Raw genomic sequence first — 18,006 nt, forward strand, 5'->3', positions numbered from 1 at the left:
TGAGACCCCAGCCAGAAATGATTACTGTTCACCCCCCAGCAAGTAAAAAAGGATCCACTGAGGGCTCTCAGAATTGGGTAGACAAAATCAGTTATTATGCAAATGTACTGGGAACCATGAGTTGCCAAATAATTGTGTCAAAGTCTCAGTTTTGATCTGAGTCCAGTGGGGGCAAGGTTAGGGACTGTGACCTGTGTGCACGTGTGTTTAACAGACTGGCATGTGTCTACAGATCATGCATTCCCCCCTGTTCGCGTTCACGTTCCGCTTCAGTTTGTTTCTGGTATAAAAGACTTAGCTGGACTGGGGTGGAGGAGCCACAGTGGGGCATGTGTGTGAGTGGCTTTCTGTGGACCTTGAAGGTAGGTACAGAGGCCACTTTGCTTAGGCAAGTAACTTTACGTATGACTGTGAAGCTCAGATAACCACTGAATAAATACATGCTTCTGTGAATGTCCTCGTGTTTGGTGGAGAGTTTATGAATAACTTCGGTTTCAAGTCATCCATATGAATTCAGGAAAACACCCACATCTTAAAGAGGCAGTGTTAAGGGAGAACCGTGGCACTGGACAGGAGTTCTCGTCTTCGTGTGTATGTAGTGGGTGGGGCCGGCACTGTGGTGCACACAGTAGGTTAAGCCTCTCTGCCTGTGGTGCTGGCATCCCATATGGGCGCCAGTTTGAGTCCTGGTGACGCCATATGGTACCCCGTATTCTGCCCCACTTCCGATCCAGCTCCCTGCTAATGGTCTTTGAGTCACAGAAGACCCTCCCCAGAAACGTGGTTTGAGTGTTGCCTCCTCCCAGGGAGCCCGCGAGCCACTCCCGGAAGGAAGTTGTCCACGCACAGTCCAGGAGCGGTCCTAGGGGCCGTGGTTGTGGCGATCATATGGCTCCCAGGTGGCATTTGGAGGCCTGACCTGCATTACTTCCTCCCAGACTCCTGGCTTAGGTACGAGGCGACTTCAAAAAGGTCGTGGAAAAATAGAATTAAAAAATACATCGGTTTTGGTGAAAAAAAAATTTTGAAATCTATGCATCATCTTTCTCATAAAGATACATTTTCCACGAAGCTTTTGAAGACACCCCTCCTGTGAATGCACCCGCATACATCCGATGTTTTAGTTGTATTTTTCTGAGAACTTTTGAGAATGTCACTGGAGAAAAGGCTATGGAAGCCGCTGGGTTCTTGTCTAAAGGCAAGAAAGAATTCAGGCGTGAGAGACAGAGAGCGAAGTGATAAGGCTTAATTGGGGAAGGGACACAGAGTGCCCAGGCTGGGGGAGAGCGAGGTTACATGGTTGAATGGAGAAAATGCACCTGGCCAGGCCAGGTGGGCAGAGAGCTGAGCGCACAGTTCGTTTGGACTTCGTTTGGACTCCCTAGGTTTTTAAGGGAGTCTGTTTACCCACCTCACCCATACTCCAGGACAAAGGATGGGGAGTCCTGGCGGAAGGGTTTGTTGGGTGAAAATTAGCAAGTTCCTGCCCAGATTTGCTGGCACCGGGCTGGAGTAGAGGGGCAGCTGGGAAGGTTTTATTGCCCCAAGTTATCAGGTCAGGAACCCATTTGATCCTGAGAGAGAATTCTGGGAGCTTTCCTTGGGGGAAGGGCTGGGACCACCTGGGAGGCTATCAGGGTCTGGGCAGGACTGTGAAGTGCAAGATGCTGGGCTCCTGGGGCTTCGGCAGTAGGTGCTGGTCTTCAGGCCTAACGCACACACCTAGGCTACATTGCTGACTTCCTACCTAACATACCCTCGTTCCCTGACGCTGTCGCCAATTATAGCTGGTGACACCAAGGCTTCAAGAGGACACACAGGCAACAGAAGTCCACTTCCTGCCTCTGAGTCCGGTGGTGAAGATCCCTGGAAGTCCAGTACTCCAGGGCTTTTCTTTACTGGGAGATGCGCCCAGGGCAGAGGGAGCCACAGAGCCCCTGCTGAGAACCCGGCAGTTCCCCTCCCTTCTGTCTGAGCACTGTGCTTCCCTGCCACCTGCTGGCCTCGCCTGTTCTGTAGGGACCAGAGACCGGGAGGTGACCTTTGTCCCACATGCCTCCAGCCCTCCCCCACATTACGGAACATTCTGTAACGGCAGCGTGTGCTGAATTCGCTCCCCTCGGCCCTAGCGAGAGCCAGCCACCTCGGGATGAAAACAGGGCCTTTGGGTTCGTTTTTGTTTTCCCTCCAAGTCACAAGGAATGGGACACGTTCCATGCAGTGGCGCGATTCCCAGGGGGGCTCCGGTGGACGGGACAGCAGGGGTGGCCTTCCCCGTCCAGGCCTTGTGGTTGCTCTTGACGCCCGGCAACCTGTGGGCAGTTCGTTTTCAGCATGGCACAGGCGGCCCAAACGGCCTTGTCCCCCGGACTTTAGAGGACGCTTTAGGTGGCTTAGAATCTGGAACCGAAGCCGGTGAGGGGGCTGAGAGATGGCAGGCCGTGGGATCGCTTCGCCTCGGCCCGGCCACTGTGCTGTCCGGGGCCTTGAAGGTTAAGTGATCCGGGGATATTTTTAAACAGCTGGGGCCGGTTAATCTGAAAGTGACATTTAAACTCACAACAGCCAGCCACAGCGGGCAGGGGTGGATTCCGGGGCTCGGCAAACACGGAACTTAGAAAATGTAACCCTGAACACACAGTGGAGAGGACATGGGGAAGGAGGACCGAGGCGCCCAGGGGTAAGTCAGCCCGCCCTCCGCGGGGTCCTTCGGGAAAGCTAGCCAGCACGTCCCCCGGGAGCAGAGACGAACTGCCAGCAGGAGCCGGCGCCATGCAAGAGCCAACACTTGGGGTTTCCCGGGGACCTGCCTGCCTGCTGGGCTTCAGGGGCGCAGACGGGACGCCCCAGCACAGCGCCCGCTTTCTCCATGCCAGTTCACATGCAGGCAGCTCTGTGGTTTTCTTGTTTTGCTCCCGAAGCTCCCGTCGTCAGTCTTGTTTCTGACAACTGTCTCTTCTCAACTGTAGCTCGTTTGTTTAACAGGCAGGCTCTGAGCGAGGCGCTTGCAGCCAGTGGGTCTTTCCTGCTAGGAGCCACGGTTTCCTTTCTGTCTTTAAAGATTTTTTTTTATTCATTGGAAAGGCAGAGTCAAAGAGAGAGAGGTCTCCTACCCACTGGTTCACTCCCCAAACGGCTGCAATGGCTGAGGCTGGGCAAGAAGAAGCCAGGAGCTTCATCCGGGTCTCCCACGTGGGTGGGGGGCCCCAAGCACTTGGGCCATATTCCACTGCTTCCCCAGGTGCTGTAATAGCAGGGAGCTGGATCAGAAATGGAGCAGCTGGGTCTTGAACTGGCACCCATACGGGATGCCAGTGTCACAGGCAGTGCCCAACCCACTATGCCAAAACGCTGGCCAATTTTTTTTTTTTTTAATATTTGTTTACTTTATTTGAACGGCAGAGTTACCGAAGGGTGGCAAGACAGAGATCCTCCATCCTCCGGTTCACTCCCCAAATGACCACAACGGCTGGGGCTGGGCCAGGCCAAAGCCAGGAACCAGGAGCCCATATCGGATGCCTTTGTTGCTGGTGGCAGTGTTACACACTGTGCAACAACGTTGGCACCCTTTAAATTTTTTTAAAAGATTTTATTTATTTGAGAGATAGAGTTACAGACAGTGAGAGGGAGAGACAGAGAAAGGTCTTCCGTCCACTGGTTCACTCCCCAAAAGGTCGCAACGGCCAGAGCTGCACCAATCCAAAGCCAGAAGCCAGAAGCTTCTTCTGGGTCTCCCACACGGGTGCAGGGGCCCAAGGACTTGGGTCATCTTCCACTGCTTTCCCAGGCCTAGCAGAGAGTTGGATGGGGAAGAGGAGCAGCCAAGACTAGAGCTGGCACCCATATGGGAAGCCGGTGCCGCAGACAGAGGATTAACCTACTGTGTCACAGCGCCAGACCCTTAAATTTTTAAGCCTTTGTAAGAGTGGAGCACCTGTTGTGTCCATCAGTTGAGTGGGCATAAACTCCAGGCCTGTGCTCACCTGGCACTCAACCCATCCCTCCTGTCAGTCACCATAATTACTAACAAATGGGCTTCCTGGGACCAGTATTGTGGCCTGCATGCCGGCACCCTTAGTCCTGGCTGCTCCACTTCCAATCCAGCTCCCTGCTGTGGCCTGGGAAAGCAGTGGTGGATGATCCAAGTCCTTGGGCCCCTGCACGCATGTGGGAGACCTGGAGGAAGCTCCAAGCTCCTGGCTTCAGATGGGCATAGCTCTGGCCGTTTGGCCGTTTGGGGAGTGAACCAGCGGATGGAACACTTCTGTGTCTCTTCCTCTGTGTGTGTGTCTAACTCTGCCTTTCAAATAAATAAATCTTTAAAAAAAAAAAAAAAACTTAAGAAGACAAATGGGCTTCCTTGTAGGTAGGGGGAGAAACAACCATCTCTGTTGGCCCAGAGCGAAGGGGAAGTCCCAGGACTTAGGCCATAAAACTGCAGGGCGATGATCATGTTTCCCAAGTCCCATTTTTCTTCTAGCAGTGCCTTGCCTGACTTCCCCACGTTCCCGGTGGGGGGACCCAGCCACCCCCTAGTCCCAGGATCAGAGCTGCAGCTCGGCCTGGTTCCCACCGTCTGCGGCTTTGGGGTGCGCTGGGAAGACAGGCTGTGTGTGAGGACAGCTGTTGTGTGAACTCCCTCCGCCTTTGATCACCTTTGGACCTGGCTGCTCCACGGTCCTGGACAAACAAGCGTCATCTTTTGCCATGGAGACTTCCCCCAAGCCTTATCTTGGGAGAAGCTTCAGGATTCCTAGTTCTGTGGGCGCTCGGCTTTAGAAGAGAGTTCATGTGACCCCGGGAGGCCCCGTGCTCGCTTAGGCGCCTTTGATCTGATGGGCGCATGCGCGTTTGACATCCTGTTCAACAGGTGGCAGTGGCGGCAACAAACTTACTGCTCCAGAGGAAGGTGGTTCTCCAGGAAGACGGACCCTGAGTTGTCTATTGTAGGACCCAGGGTGGCTTGTGCTGCAGAGTCCAGGCTGGGCAGGGTGGGGCGACTGCTGGGTGGTTGGTAGCAAGTGCTTACTGCTGGGCTCTGCCCAGGCTCTGCGCCCGTCCCAGGAGAGGCGCGTTCACCCATCCCCCCGGGTCCGCAGCCCAGGGTTCAGAGAATCCCGATGGGCCCAGCCAGGCACACAGCACACGGCAAAGCCCGGACCTCCGCTGCCAGAGTCAGTGGCACACCCGAGCCCCCGGTGCCGGCGCAGGTGCCTTCCTTAGCCAGGGTCTCGCACCTTTCCAATCACACGGAGCCATGAGCAGGAGTGGTGGTAAGGACACTCCTTTCCACTTAGAAGTAAACCCATGGTGGGCTCTGGGGCTAATCAATCAGAGACATGCCACTTCCCAGCTGGCCTTATTTTTGAAAGAGAGAGAGAGAGAGAGAGAGAGAGAGAGAGAGAACGAACGTCTATCTACTAGTTCACTCCCCAATGGCCAGAGTTTGATCAATCTGAAGCCAGGAGCTTCTTCCAGGTCTCTCACATGTGTGCAGAAGTCCAAGCACTGTGGCCATCTTCCACTGCCCTCCCAGGCGCATTAGCAGGGAGCTGGATCGAAAGAGGAGCAGCTGGGATTTGAACGGCACTCGTGGGATATCCACATCGCAGGCGGCTGTTTAATCCTCTGGGCCATGGTGCTGGTCCGACGTTCCCACTCTGCAGCCCTCTCCCACGGAATCGTGGAAATGGGATTGTGGGGCCAATGCATTTGGAAAAAGCTGGCAGCCCCTGGGGGATCCAGGCCGTTACAGCAGGACTTCCCAGAGCTTTCACTGTGCAAACGCTGGGCTGTGGCCCCAGAAGCTTCGTTCTCAGCAGGTGGAGACCATCTCCGGACGGAGAGCCCACGGCTGCCTCCTGGGGGCATCAGTGTCCTTTTGGGTCATCCTCATTTTCTTGCATCATTGTGGGATGGATAAGAGACAGGCTGGAGCTCTTGTACAGGGCTCCAGGTGTGTGTGTGAGCACGTGTGTGTATGTGTGAAGCCAGGTATATGTACACACACACGTGTGAGGCCAGGTGTGTGAGCACATGTATGTGTGAGGCCAGGTGTGTGAGTGCACACGCGTGTGAGGCCAGGTGTGTGTGCACACGTGTGTATGTGTGAAGCCAGGTATGTGTTTGTACACACATGTGTGAGGCCAGGTGTGTATGAAGCCAGGTGTGTGAGTGCACACGCGTGTGAGGCCAGGTGTGTGTGCACACATGTGCATGTGCGCACACATGTGTGTGAAGGGATGTGACAGCAGGAGCCCAGGCAGCCACCACGTCAGTCCTCCCACTGCCATCGCATTGTGCCTGTCCTCTCGTGTGTCCGCCTTTCTGTCTGAATTTTGCATGTGCTGTAAGTATTGCAGGTGTCTGTGTCTTTACCCTGAGTACATGAGCATACGTGTCAGGAATCCGAGGTCTGTTCCCTGAGGGTATTTTTGAGCAACTCACAGGGCAAATATCGTACCACTTCACCCAATAATACACATCCATAAGAGAGATGAGAAATTAAAAAAAATTGTATAATTATCTAAAGCACACACAATTAATAATGATTCCTTTTTTTTTTATTTGACAGATAGAGTTAGACAGTGAGAGAGAGAGAAACAGAGAGAAAGGTCTTCCTTCTGTTGGTTCACCCCCTGAAATGGCTGCTACAGCCAGAGCTACGCCGATCCAAAGCCAGGAGCCAGGCGCTTCCTCTGGGTCTCCCATGTGGGTGCGGGGCCCAAGCACTTGGGCCATCCTCCACTGCACTCCTGGGCCACAGCAGAGAGCTGGCCTGGAAGAGGGGCAACCAGGACTAGAACCCAGCGCCCATGTGGGATACCAGTGCCACAGGCGGAGGATTAACCAAGTGAGCCACGGTGCCGGCCCCAGTGATTCCTTTTTTTTTAAAAAAAGTCTTATTTATTTACCTGAAAAACAGATGTATAGAGAGGCAGAGAGAGTGAGAGATAGATAGATAGATAGATAGATAGATAGATAGATAGAGGTCTTCCATCTGCTGGTTCACTCCCCCGATGGCCACAATGGCTGGAGCTGCACTGATCCAAAGCTGGGAGCCAGGAGCTTCTTCCAGGTCTCCCACACAGGTGCAGGGGCCCAGGGACCTGGGCCATCTTCCACTACTTTCCCAGGCCATAGCAGAGAGCTGGATCAGAAGTGGAGCAGCCAGAATTCAAACCGGCACCCATACTGGATGCTGGCACTGCAGGCGGCGGCTTTACCCGCTACACTACAGTGCTGGCCCCAATGATTCCTTTTTATTTTTTAAAGATTTATTTCTTTGGAAGGCAGAGTTACAGAAAGGGGAATCTTCCACCCCATGGTTCACTCCCCAATAGCCTCAATGAACAGGGCTGAGCCAGGCTGAGGCCAGGAGCCAAGAGCTTCATCCAGGTCTCCCATGTGGGTGCAGGGGCCCAAACACTTGGGTCAATTTCGGCTGCTTTCCCAGGCCATTAGCAGGGAGCTGGATCGGAAGTAGAACAGCCGGGACTTGAACCAGCACCCATAGGGGATGCTGGTGTTGCAGGTGGCAGCTTACTGCTACATCATAAAGCCAGCGGCAGTGATAATTCCTTAATACAGGACTGTCGCCCCCCAGAATTCATGAAGGATGGGCTCCAGGAACCCCCCAGAGGCACACAAATTCCCAGATGCTCACACCTCATGTGTGAATGGTGTGGTATTTGCATAATGCCAACATATACCATACATCCTCCCATACGCTTTAAACCACTTATGATCCCTAGTGCAACGCTGGCTGTGTAAACAGTTGTTATGCTATATTGCTTAGGGAATAATGACAAGAAGAAGGCCTGTATGTGGAGGACAGATGAAGTTTTTTGTTTGTTTGTTTGTTTGTTTTTGACAGGCAAAGTTAGACAGTGAGAGAGAGAGACAGAGAGAGAAAGGTCTTCCTTCCATTGGTTCATCCCCTAAATGACTGCTATGGCTGGCGTGTTGCCAGGAACCAGGTGCTTCCTCCTGGTCTCCCATGGGGTGCAGGGCCCAAGCACTTGGGCCATCCTCCACTGCCTTCCCGGGTCACAGCAGAGAGCTGGACTGGAAGAGGAGCAACTGGGACAGAATCCGACGCCCCAACTGGGACTGGAACTGGGAGTGCCGGCGCCACAGGCGGAGGATTAGCCTAGTGAGCCACGGCGCCAGCCATGACAGATGAAGTTTTAAAAATGTTTTGATTTATTTGAAAGGCAGGGAGAAGGAGCCAGAGACAGATAAACATCTCCTGTTTGCTGGTTCCCTCCTGTAATGCCTTCAACAGAGCAGGGCCAAGGCAAAGTCAGGAGACCGAACCCAGTCCAGGTCTCCTCTGTGGGTGGCAGGACCGCAGCCACTCAAGCCAGCATCTGGTGCCTCTGAGCAGAGAGCTGGAGTCAGGAGCAGAACCAGAACTTGACCCTGGGCACCTCGCTATGGGACGCGGGGGTCCCGAGCAGTGTCTTCATTGCTTTGCCAAATGCCTGCCCCAGTACGCAGTTCATCCATCTATCTATCTATCTATCTATATCGATCAATCGATCGATCAGTGGAGGAACAGCTCTCATCAGCTGCTCGGTCCCCAAGTCCCACAACCTGGAACTCAATCCAGGTCTCCCACGTGGGCGGTAGAGACCCGACTTGGGTGCAGGGGCCCAAGCCATCACTGTCTCAGCAGAACCAGAGTCAGGAGCCAGAGCTGGGAACTGAATCCAGAAACCACGGTACAGGACGTGGGTGTCCTAACCAGGAGTCCAAATGCCTGCCTCCCATACCATTGTTTTTGTGAATATTCTCTACCCACACCAGGTCCGGCCAGTGGCTGCCAGAAGCCACGGACATGGAAGACGAACGGTGGCTGTTTCACACTCGGGGTCCCCCCGCTGTCTCTGTCAGTTCAGAGCAGCACCCACGAAAGCTCTCTGAGGTCTCTTAGTCCACAGCGAACACTGCTCCTTCTGCAGTGCCAGCTCCCTAGGGAGGGACCCGGGCCGTGCGTCCTGCGGAACTTTCCACCTTTGGGATGTTCGCGTCCTCCAGCGCCTTCTAGCGTGTCCCTCCGTGCTATAAATAAGTGCTCAAGTCTGCAGGCTTGAGTCAGCGCGGGCAGAGACACCTGCCGGCCACAGCGCTGCACCGTGTGTTGCCAAGAATGTGGGGCTGGGTGACCCCGCTCTCAGGAGTGTTGGCTCCTCGGTGAGCCGGGGATATTTCTGCGGGGTTCCCCTCTCCACTGTCCCCAGCTGCCTGTACAAGGCACCAATGAGCAAAGCGTAGAGCCTCGTTAACTTGCACTACCGGTTGTGGACAGTGACTCTGTCCCACCAATGCTTCCGTGTTTATCAGTGACCTGGAGCCACCCTTTGGTTGTCCCGGACCACAGTGCCCGCAGCCGAGGCAGCACGCAGGCCTGACCACCTCCTTTTGTAAGAAGAAAAGTCTGTTTTCAGAGTCTTGAGTTGGCTGTCAGCAAGGCTTGTTTCTGTTGTGAGTGATGATGTGACTTGAGCTCTTTGAACAGATATGTGATATTGATGCCAGTCTGTCCCTTTCCCTGGCAGGACAGCCCCCGCCTCCTCCACGCCCCAGAGGCTCCCTGCTTTTGGGGCAGAAGGAGATGTCTCAGGCCATCGTGCACGTTTCTGCCCCAGCCTTAGGCTCTGCCATTTCTCCGAGGAGCCCTGGTTCCTTTCAGTGGGAGAGGCACTCGGACATCACAATCCAGGCATCTGGGGGGTGTTTGTGAGGGCGGGGCAAGATCCCTTTGGTTCCCCTGTGCATAAGGGATGGGAGGGACCAGCCTGGGGGCAGCGAGTCAAGCAGGCGGCTTGAGCAATGATCCCAGGGGAGAGAACAGTGGCTTGAACTTGAACTTAGTTAAGGCGCTTAGGACAATCCCGGGAACGTGGTGAAGAGCACAGCGTGTGTTAGCACGCTCTTTTATCATCATTACTTCACTTCCTCCTCAGCGGAGGCCCCGAGGAGGTCAGCGGTATCGTCTTCCTTGCAACCACCTTGCAGAAAACCAAGGTTCAGTGAGGCAACGAGATTCACTCAAGTTCACACAGGAGAACTAAGCAGGTGTAGAAATAGAACTTGAGGGGCCCCAGTGCTGTGGCGCAGTGGGTTAAAGCCCTAGCCTGTAGTGTCGGCATCCTATATGGGCGCTGGTTCTAGTCTCGGCTGCTCCTCTTCCGATCCAGCTCTCTGCTGTGGCCTGGGAGGGCAGTAGAAGATGGCCCAAGTCCTTAGGCCCCTGCCCCCACGTGGGAGACCTGGAAGAAGCTCCTGGCTTCGGATCAGCACAGCTCCAGCCATTGTGGCCATCTGGGCAGTGAACCAATGGATAGACCTCTCTCTCTCTCTCTCTCTCTCTCTCTCTCTCTGCCTCTCCTCCCTCTGTGTAACTCTGACTTTCAAATAAATAAAATAAATCTTTAAAAAAAAAAAATAGAACTTGAGTCCATTCAGAACTTGAGCCACTCCAGACCCGAATGCTGAGCGATACTCTGTGTTGCCTGTAGCACTCTTTTTTTTTTTTTTAATGAGTTATTTACTTATTTGAAAGGCAGAATTATATATGGAGAGAAATCTTCCATCTGCTGGTTCACTCCCCAAATGGCTGCAACAGCCAGGACTGGGTCAGGCTGAAGCCAGGGACATCTTCTGGGTCTCCCACGTGGGTGCAGGGGCCCAAGCACTTGGGCCATCTTCCGCTGCTTTCCCAGGCCAATCAGCAGGGATGTGCCGGGATCGGAAGTGGAGCAGCCGGGACTTGAACTGGCACCCATATGGGAGGCAGTGGCTTAACTCCCTCTGCCTATAAGGTTTTTAGCTTCAAACTCTGGACTTGGATTTGGTTTTGGCACAACAAATCTGCTCCTTTGGGAGGCAGATTCACATTGGGACTCCAGTGGGATCCCGAGGGCCCCCATAGCCTTCCGTCCGTCTCCCTGCTGCTAAAGGCCTTGGCGCTGCTGCACTGTGTGTCGCTGCGATGCGAGTCTGCCTTTGGTCCTGGCTGCCTGCACAGCCCCCAGCTCCTCCCATTGCCTGCTCACATTGTGTCCTTCCAGGGGCATTTTTCAAAACCAGGCAGTTGGGCCGGCGCCGTGGCTCAATAGGCTAATCCTCCGCCTTGTGACGCCAGCACACTGGGTTCTAGTCCCGGTCGGGGCGCCGGATTCTGTCCAGGTTGCCCCTCTTCCAGGCCAGCTCTCTGCTGTGGCCTAGGAGTGCAGTGGAGGATGGCCCAAGTGCTTGGGCCCTGCACCGGCATGGGAGACCAGGAGAAGAACCTGGCTCCTGCCTTTGGATCAGCGCGGTGCACAGGCCACGGCGGCCATTGTGTGGTGAACCAACAGCAAAAGGAAGACCTTTCTCTCTGTCTCTCTCTCTCACTGTCCACTCTGCCTGTAAAAAAAAACAAAAAAACACCAAAAAAAAAAAAAAAAAAAAACCAGGCAGTCGCGGCTCAAAGATTCCCATGCTGGCCAGAGACAGCGCCAAGACCTGGACCCCCCAGATCTGTGGATTCTGGGTCTGGTGCTGCCACTGCTTTTGTGTCTGGAAGGGCGGGGGCAGGACCAAGGAGCGGCGGCCCCTTTCTCAGAAGGCCGAACCCCACAGCGTTTGCATCTGAGTTTCCAAAACTGGCGAGAAGCCCTGCAGCAGCCTAAAGTGGGGGAAGGTGTGGCTCAGCGGGGAGCAGGTGGTGCGGCCTCTGCTGCGGACAGCTGGGGGCCGGGCAGGCTCGCCCATCCGTAGGAGGCAGCTTGGGGGCAGGGTCAGCCATTGGGCACTGGTGTTCCGAGGGCAGGCTGGCGCTCCCCTGCAGGACTGCTCCTGGCTGCAGGCTCCGTGTGTGCCAGGCCAGGCGGTTCGCATGGAGGGGTGGGGCTCACGATCTCCCCAGCAGGCTGGTGAGCCTGATGCTCTCCTCCCCATCTTATAGGCGAGCAAATGAAAGCTCTTTTTGAAAGATTTATTTGTCATTTGAGAGGCAGAGAGAGAGGGAGAGAGAGAGGCAGAGGTCTTCCATCCGCTGGTTCACTCTCCCACTGGCCATGATAGCCAGAACTGGGCCAGGCAGAAGCCAGGAGCCAGGACCTCCGTCTGGGTCTTCCACGCAGGTGGCAAGGACTCAGTACGTGGAGCCATCATCCGCTCCTTCTCTCCTAGACCCATTAGCAGGAAGCTGGGTTGGAAGCAGAGAACCCAGATGTGGGTGGGTGTCACAAGCAGTGGCTCAACCCACTGTACCACAAGGCCCGCCCCACGCTAACTCCTCTTCCTGCAGTGGCACCACTTGTCTAGACAGCTGGAGTGTCGCATCTGGGCTCCCAGACTGTGTCCTGTAGTTCTCCACGCCCCAGGAAGGAGGCCTGAGTCCCTCCATGCAACCTGTGATCCTGCGCAGCCCAGGCGGCTGCCCCATCCCCGCTCCAGCCTTTGCCCAGCGCCAGGCCCACTGGCCTCATGTGCTTCCCACAGAACGCCAGGCTCCTGCCTGCTTCTGGGCTTTTGTGCTTCGAGCACCAGATGCCCCAAACCCATTTGTTTCCTGCACCTGCCTGCCCCGGCCCCCTCACCCGGCTCATCCCGTTCCCTCGCCATCTCGAGCCTGGGACAGCCTTGTCTCTCCCGCCCCGCAGGGCAGTGTCCCCTGGGCCCTGTCTTTCCCGTGGCACACCCTGAGCCTCTCCGTTCTGTGAGTCTCCAGGTCGGGTCCCTGCATTTGTCTGTGATTTCATTCGCTCCCCTGGGGGATCACTGGCCCATGAGGGTAAGGCCGGGCTCTTCCTATCTGGTTGGCCCTGTGTCTCCAGCAGCCAGCGCCACAGTTGGCAGGCGCTCAGGGAGTGGCCCCTGGTGCCTGCAGGAGTGGGCGAAGAAGGCAGAGCCGGAGGAGCAGGAGAGGGGGAGGAGGAGAGAATTCCACCTGAGAGGGTGCAAGGGCTGGGACGAGAGGGTCAGATGGTGGCTTCGGCGGGACCAGTGTAGTGACATGGGGCCCCACAGGGCAGCCCGATGGGCCCTTGAGACAGTGGAGCGCAGGTTTCCGTGGGAGGTGGGAAAGTGGCTGCTGCTTCCTGTGGGCCAGTTTTGCCTGCACCAGCAGAGAAGCTACATCAAAAGTTTGCTTTGGGGGCAGGTGTTTGGCTCAGTGGTTAAGTTGGTGCCTGGGACACCTGCATCCTTATGGCGCCCCTGGTTCGAGCCCCAGCTCTGCATCCGATCCGGCTGCCTGCTAATGTGCACCCTGGGAAAGCAGCAGGGGGTGGATGGCTCAAGTACTTGGGTCCCTGCCTCCTGCATGGGAGGCCCGGATGGAGTTCTAGGCTCCTGGCTGCCCTGGCCATTGGGAGCATTTTGGGAGCGAACGAGCTGATGGAAGATCTCTCTCTGTCCATCTCTCCGCCACTGTGCCTTTCAAATAAAATGAAAATCGGTAATATGAACACTTTGATTCCTCTCCGCATTAAGTGAGCACCTGTAGCTGGGCCGGGCACTTTTCTGGCCCCACGTGACCTTCTGAGCCTTTTCCTGACTGGGGGGAGGGAGCCTGAAATTCAGACTTTTCTCAGAGGTCTGAGAGCACTTCAGAAAGTCTGTGGGGAAATAGGATTAAAAGATAAGTTTATTTTGGTGCAAAAAAATGTTAAATCCATGCTTATGAGGGGCTGAAAAATTCATGCACTTCAAAAGGTATTTTTTTTAATATACTTACTTGTTTAGTTGCAAGGCAGAGTTACAGAGAGAGAGAGACAGAGACAGAGAGAGAGAGGTCTTCTATCCACTGGTTTACTCCCCAAATGCCCTCAAGGCCTGGGCTGGGCCAGGCTGAAGCCAGGAGCTTCTTCCAGGTCTCCTACGCAGGTGCAGGGGCCCAAGGACTTGGGCCATCTTCTACTGCCTTCCCAGGCCATAGCAGAGAGCTGCATTGGAAGAGGAGTAGCTGGGACTAGAACCGGTGCCCAATATCGTATTCCGGTGCTTCAGGCCAGGGCTTTAACCTGCTGTGTCACAGCGCCAGCCCCTCCTCAAAAGTTTTTATGCCAAAGTAGACTTATCTTCTCACTCCACTTTTCCATGAACATTTTGAACTCTGCTTGTGTTTTACCCCCTGAGGTTGTTACAGAATCCAAGGCCTCCAAGGCTGTGCTCATGCCCTTGACTCTAGAATGGACTGTTTTGTGATCCAGCACAAAACCAAAGATGTGCTTGGGGCTGGGGGTGGGGAGAATGGGCATCATGGCACAGCCTGTAACAAACACCAACTTCCCATCTGAGTGCCAGTTCGAGTCCCAGCTGTTCCACTTCCCATCCAGCTCCCGGCTAATGCCCCAGGAAGGCAGTGGAAGATGGCCCAAGTGCTTGGGCCCCTGCACCCTAGTGGGCAATCCGGATAGAGTTCCAGGCTCTTGGCTTCAGTCTGACCCAACCCTGGCCTCTGTGGTCATTTGGGGAGTAAACCAGTGGATGGAAGATCTCTCTCTTTCTCTGTCTTTCCCTCTCTCTCTGTCAATCTGCCTTCCAAATAAGTAAAATCAATCTTGATTTAAAAAAAAAAAAAAAAAAACAAAACCAGGATTGGCTGGGGTTCCTCTGACCTGAATTTGAGAACTACTGGCCCCCAGCTCTGCTTCTGAATCCCCCAGGCCAGAAGGCAGCCTATCATTAAACAGTCGCTCCAACAGCCTGCTCGCCTCCCTCTTGCCACGGATCCGGCTTTGGGATCAGCCAGCTAGCAGGCGAGGGGGTGGGGAGGAGACAAGGTCATGTACTGTGTGACTCTGGACAAGTCGCTGCACCTCTCTGGTCGTTGGATTCTCATCTGGGATAAGAAAAAGGCTTCCCTCGCAGGAAGCTCCTGTGGGCGGTGCTGTTGATCAGCCTGTGCCCCTCCCCTCGGTGCTGGCCCTGGGGGCCCACAGGCAGCGGAGTCTCTGCTGAGAGGCGGCAATTGCAGTTCTGCTGTTGCCCTCTGTGCTCTCTGGGTCGAAGCGTGGCGTGTCAGCAGTGCCCTTGGCCACAGTCACAGGGGAACGTGTTTCTCCAGGCTCGGGGTTTGTAGGGAGGGAGCATCTCCCTCCACTGTCACCTAAGTGTCACATCTTTTCAGAACGTCTTAAATGAAACAAATGGTCGCCCTTCACAATACACCTGCTTTGCTCACCACAGAGTCTCAGCCTCAGCCAATAGAATCATAAATACACTGTGCCCACCGGGTCACCTCGTAAGCTCCTATTCATCCTGCAAAGTCCCAGTGCAAATGCCCCCTTCTGTTTGTTCTCTCGCCTGTCCATCTCCACTCCTGGCCCAAGCAAGTGAGCCCCCTTCTGCTGCCTTCCCAAGTACATCAGCAGGGAGCTGGATGGGAAGCGGAGCAGCCGGGACTCAAACTGGCACTGCTATACAGGATGCTGGCGTCGTAACGATGGCTTAGCCTCTGTACTGCAACACGGACCCCCCTAGATAGCTTCTAGCGGAGCAAACCAGGTGTCCGATGGCAGTCAATTTCAGTGGCCAGTGACACTTCCGTGCAGAAGGAGGGCCGGGCGGCCACTGGGATCCTGGTCCTGAGGCCGGCTGTGCCTCCCACTGCAAGTGAGACCTCTGGACCTCTGTTTGCTCGTCCGTCAAACAAGAACCCTGGACTTGACCATCCCCGTGGGGAGGCTGCAGGTTGGGGCGTGGGAGAAACACTGTGACCTCTGACACCCCTGCCCCTGGGGCTGGAGTGCAGGTTAAGGTGTCCACCAGGCTGTACTTGGCTTGCTCTTATCGCCTTAATTATCTGTGCGTTTGCAAAAGGGCATTGCGCCACCTGCCTGCCAGGTGGAGGGGCCTCGGCCACCTCCTCTCTGTCTTGCTGCCGTCGTTTCTCTCTCTGTGGTTCCCCCACACAGCCAAACCCAAATTCCACAGAGCAGCGGGAGGCTGCCCCGCTCCTGTTTCCCCGTCTGCCCCCCAGGGGAACGGCTGTGTGCTCCTGGAAGCCTTTCAAACCTGCTCCAGAGGAGCAGAGTTGGGCAAGTGGTGATTGCGAGAGCAGCGAGGCGGGCTGGAGTCCAGGAATGTGGCAAGCTCCGCAGAGCCACGACAGCCTCTTGAGGACCCGAACTCGGGGTCAAGCGAGGCCCGAGATTGGACGTTGGTGAGCGGGCTCAGTTCGCAGGTGGCAGACAAGGGCGTGCTGTGGAGACCTAGTGGCGGGGCACTGGCCGCTCCAAGTCCCTCCCCCGTGGTCTGATGCAGCACGCCACCTGCCTGCTGCTGAAAGGTGACACTCAGAGGGCCGGGCTCCCTCAGTCCTGCTGTGGGCGCCGGGCAGACTCACAGGAGAATGGAGGGCGCAGCCTTGTCCCCTGAGACGGTAAGCGACAGCAGGCGCCCGGAGTTCATCCTGGTGGGCGGAGAAGCTCCCAAGGGCAGGAGGATTGCTGGACCCGGACATACTATCCCCGGAAGGCTTCACCCGGTGCGTGTGTGTGTGTATGTGTATGTGTGTGTGTGTGGTGGTAGTGGGGTGCAAAAAACAAAAGCCTGGCCCCCCGGTCCCCACCACTGCCCCCACTGGCCCCTGGCCAGCACTTGTTGGAACCAAGTGATTTCCTGCCTTCATTCGGCCGAGGACCACGGGAGCTTCTGGCGCCGAGCAGCTGCCGCTTGGGTTCCAGATGCGATGGCCGCCGGCGGTTTGGGGGCCGGCTGGGTTATTTCTGCGGTGGCAGCAGCGTGGTGGGAGACGGCGTGCGGTCCTGGCCGCTCAGGGGCCCCAGCCCATGAGCAGAGCGCCCCGCCAGCCACCTGCCATGCCGGCCTCGTCCCTTTACCCGTCCAGCTGCCGACTCTGTTTCCAGGGCACGCAGCCAGGTGTCTGGGGGGTTTTCTCACGTGCATATCTCTTTGCTTATCTTAACTCCTGCTGCAGGCTGGGATGTGTTCCTACGTGTTTGCCAGGGCAGGGCAGGGGGAGAGGGATGGTTGCCGTGCCTGGCTTTGAGTCAGTTTGCCGAACTATAAGACGGAAGTAAAACAAGGAGAGTGACGAGGACGGGGTCTGTGCAGTGGCTCTGAGGGTTGGAGGAGGGGCAGAAGGAAGGAAAACCTGAAGGTGCCGGCGACCCCGATGGCTTCTGTGTGTGTCCAGGCTTTGGAAGGGCAGCTCTGAGCAGGTCGCCGGGGCAACAGTGAGGCTCCCCTCCGACAGATGAGGAAGGTGAGGCTGAGTTCCTCCAAGGTGTCTTCCCAGACAGCGTCCCCACGGGTCTCCCGGCACTCTCTTGGGACAAGTTCCTGTATAGTGGCCTGGGGACCCCACGTGGTGACTCTGTAAAGAAAGTTAAAGGGCCCTGGGGGTTTTCATGCAGATGAACTCCAGGAAAGATGGGATTGTGGCATTAGATCCCAGTGGTCTCCTGGAGCCGGCGCTGTGGCGTGGCAGGTAAAGCCGCCGTCTGCTCTGCCAGCTTCCCATGGGATGCTGGTTCAAGTCCCGGCTGCTCCACTTCTGATCTAGCTCCCTGCTAATGTCCTGGGAAAGCAGTAGAAGATGAATCCATGTATTTTGGCCCCTGTACCCACGTGGGAGATCCAGATGAAGCTCTGGGCTCCTGGCTTCGGGCTGGCACGGCCGCAGTCATCTGTGGAGTGAACCAGTGGATGGAAGGTCTCTGTCTCTCACTCTCACTCTCTCTAACAATGCCTTTCAAAATAAATAAGAATAAATCTTTTAAAAAATGGCCCCATCAGAGTCCCAGCAGATCCCAGAGGGTTTTCAGAGGGGCAGAGGAAGCCAAACCGGGGAGAAGAGCTGCTCCCTCCGTTCATGACAGCGCCTGGCATCTCTGTGCACCGTCCAGTCACCTGCCGTGCGTGTGTCTGTCCTGCCCGTGCCTGCCACCCCGCTCCCGGGCAGCCCCTACCCATCCCGTGCTAGTCCGCTTTCTTACCCACCGCTGGGCGATGCAGCAAGGGAAGAGGCTTAGCTAGCTCTCG

At 55.7% G+C, this 18,006-nt stretch overlaps 1 protein-coding gene across 3 annotated transcripts in view; it reads left to right on the forward strand.

Moving 5' to 3' along the window:
* Positions 1–2,460: 2,460 nt before the first annotated feature.
* Positions 2,461–18,006, forward strand: part of ACACB (acetyl-CoA carboxylase beta) — a 125,553-nt gene continuing 110,007 nt past the window's right edge. The window contains exon 1 of one of the 3 annotated variants that reach the window (XM_062182599.1): positions 2,461–2,680. The gene's annotated coding sequence lies outside the window, so the exon portion shown is untranslated. The other 2 variants (XM_062182597.1, XM_062182598.1) reach the window with 2 other exon arrangements.

This window comes from Lepus europaeus, chromosome 23 (genome assembly GCF_033115175.1).
Source record: "Lepus europaeus isolate LE1 chromosome 23, mLepTim1.pri, whole genome shotgun sequence".
Classification (NCBI taxonomy): Eukaryota; Metazoa; Chordata; class Mammalia; order Lagomorpha; family Leporidae; genus Lepus; species Lepus europaeus.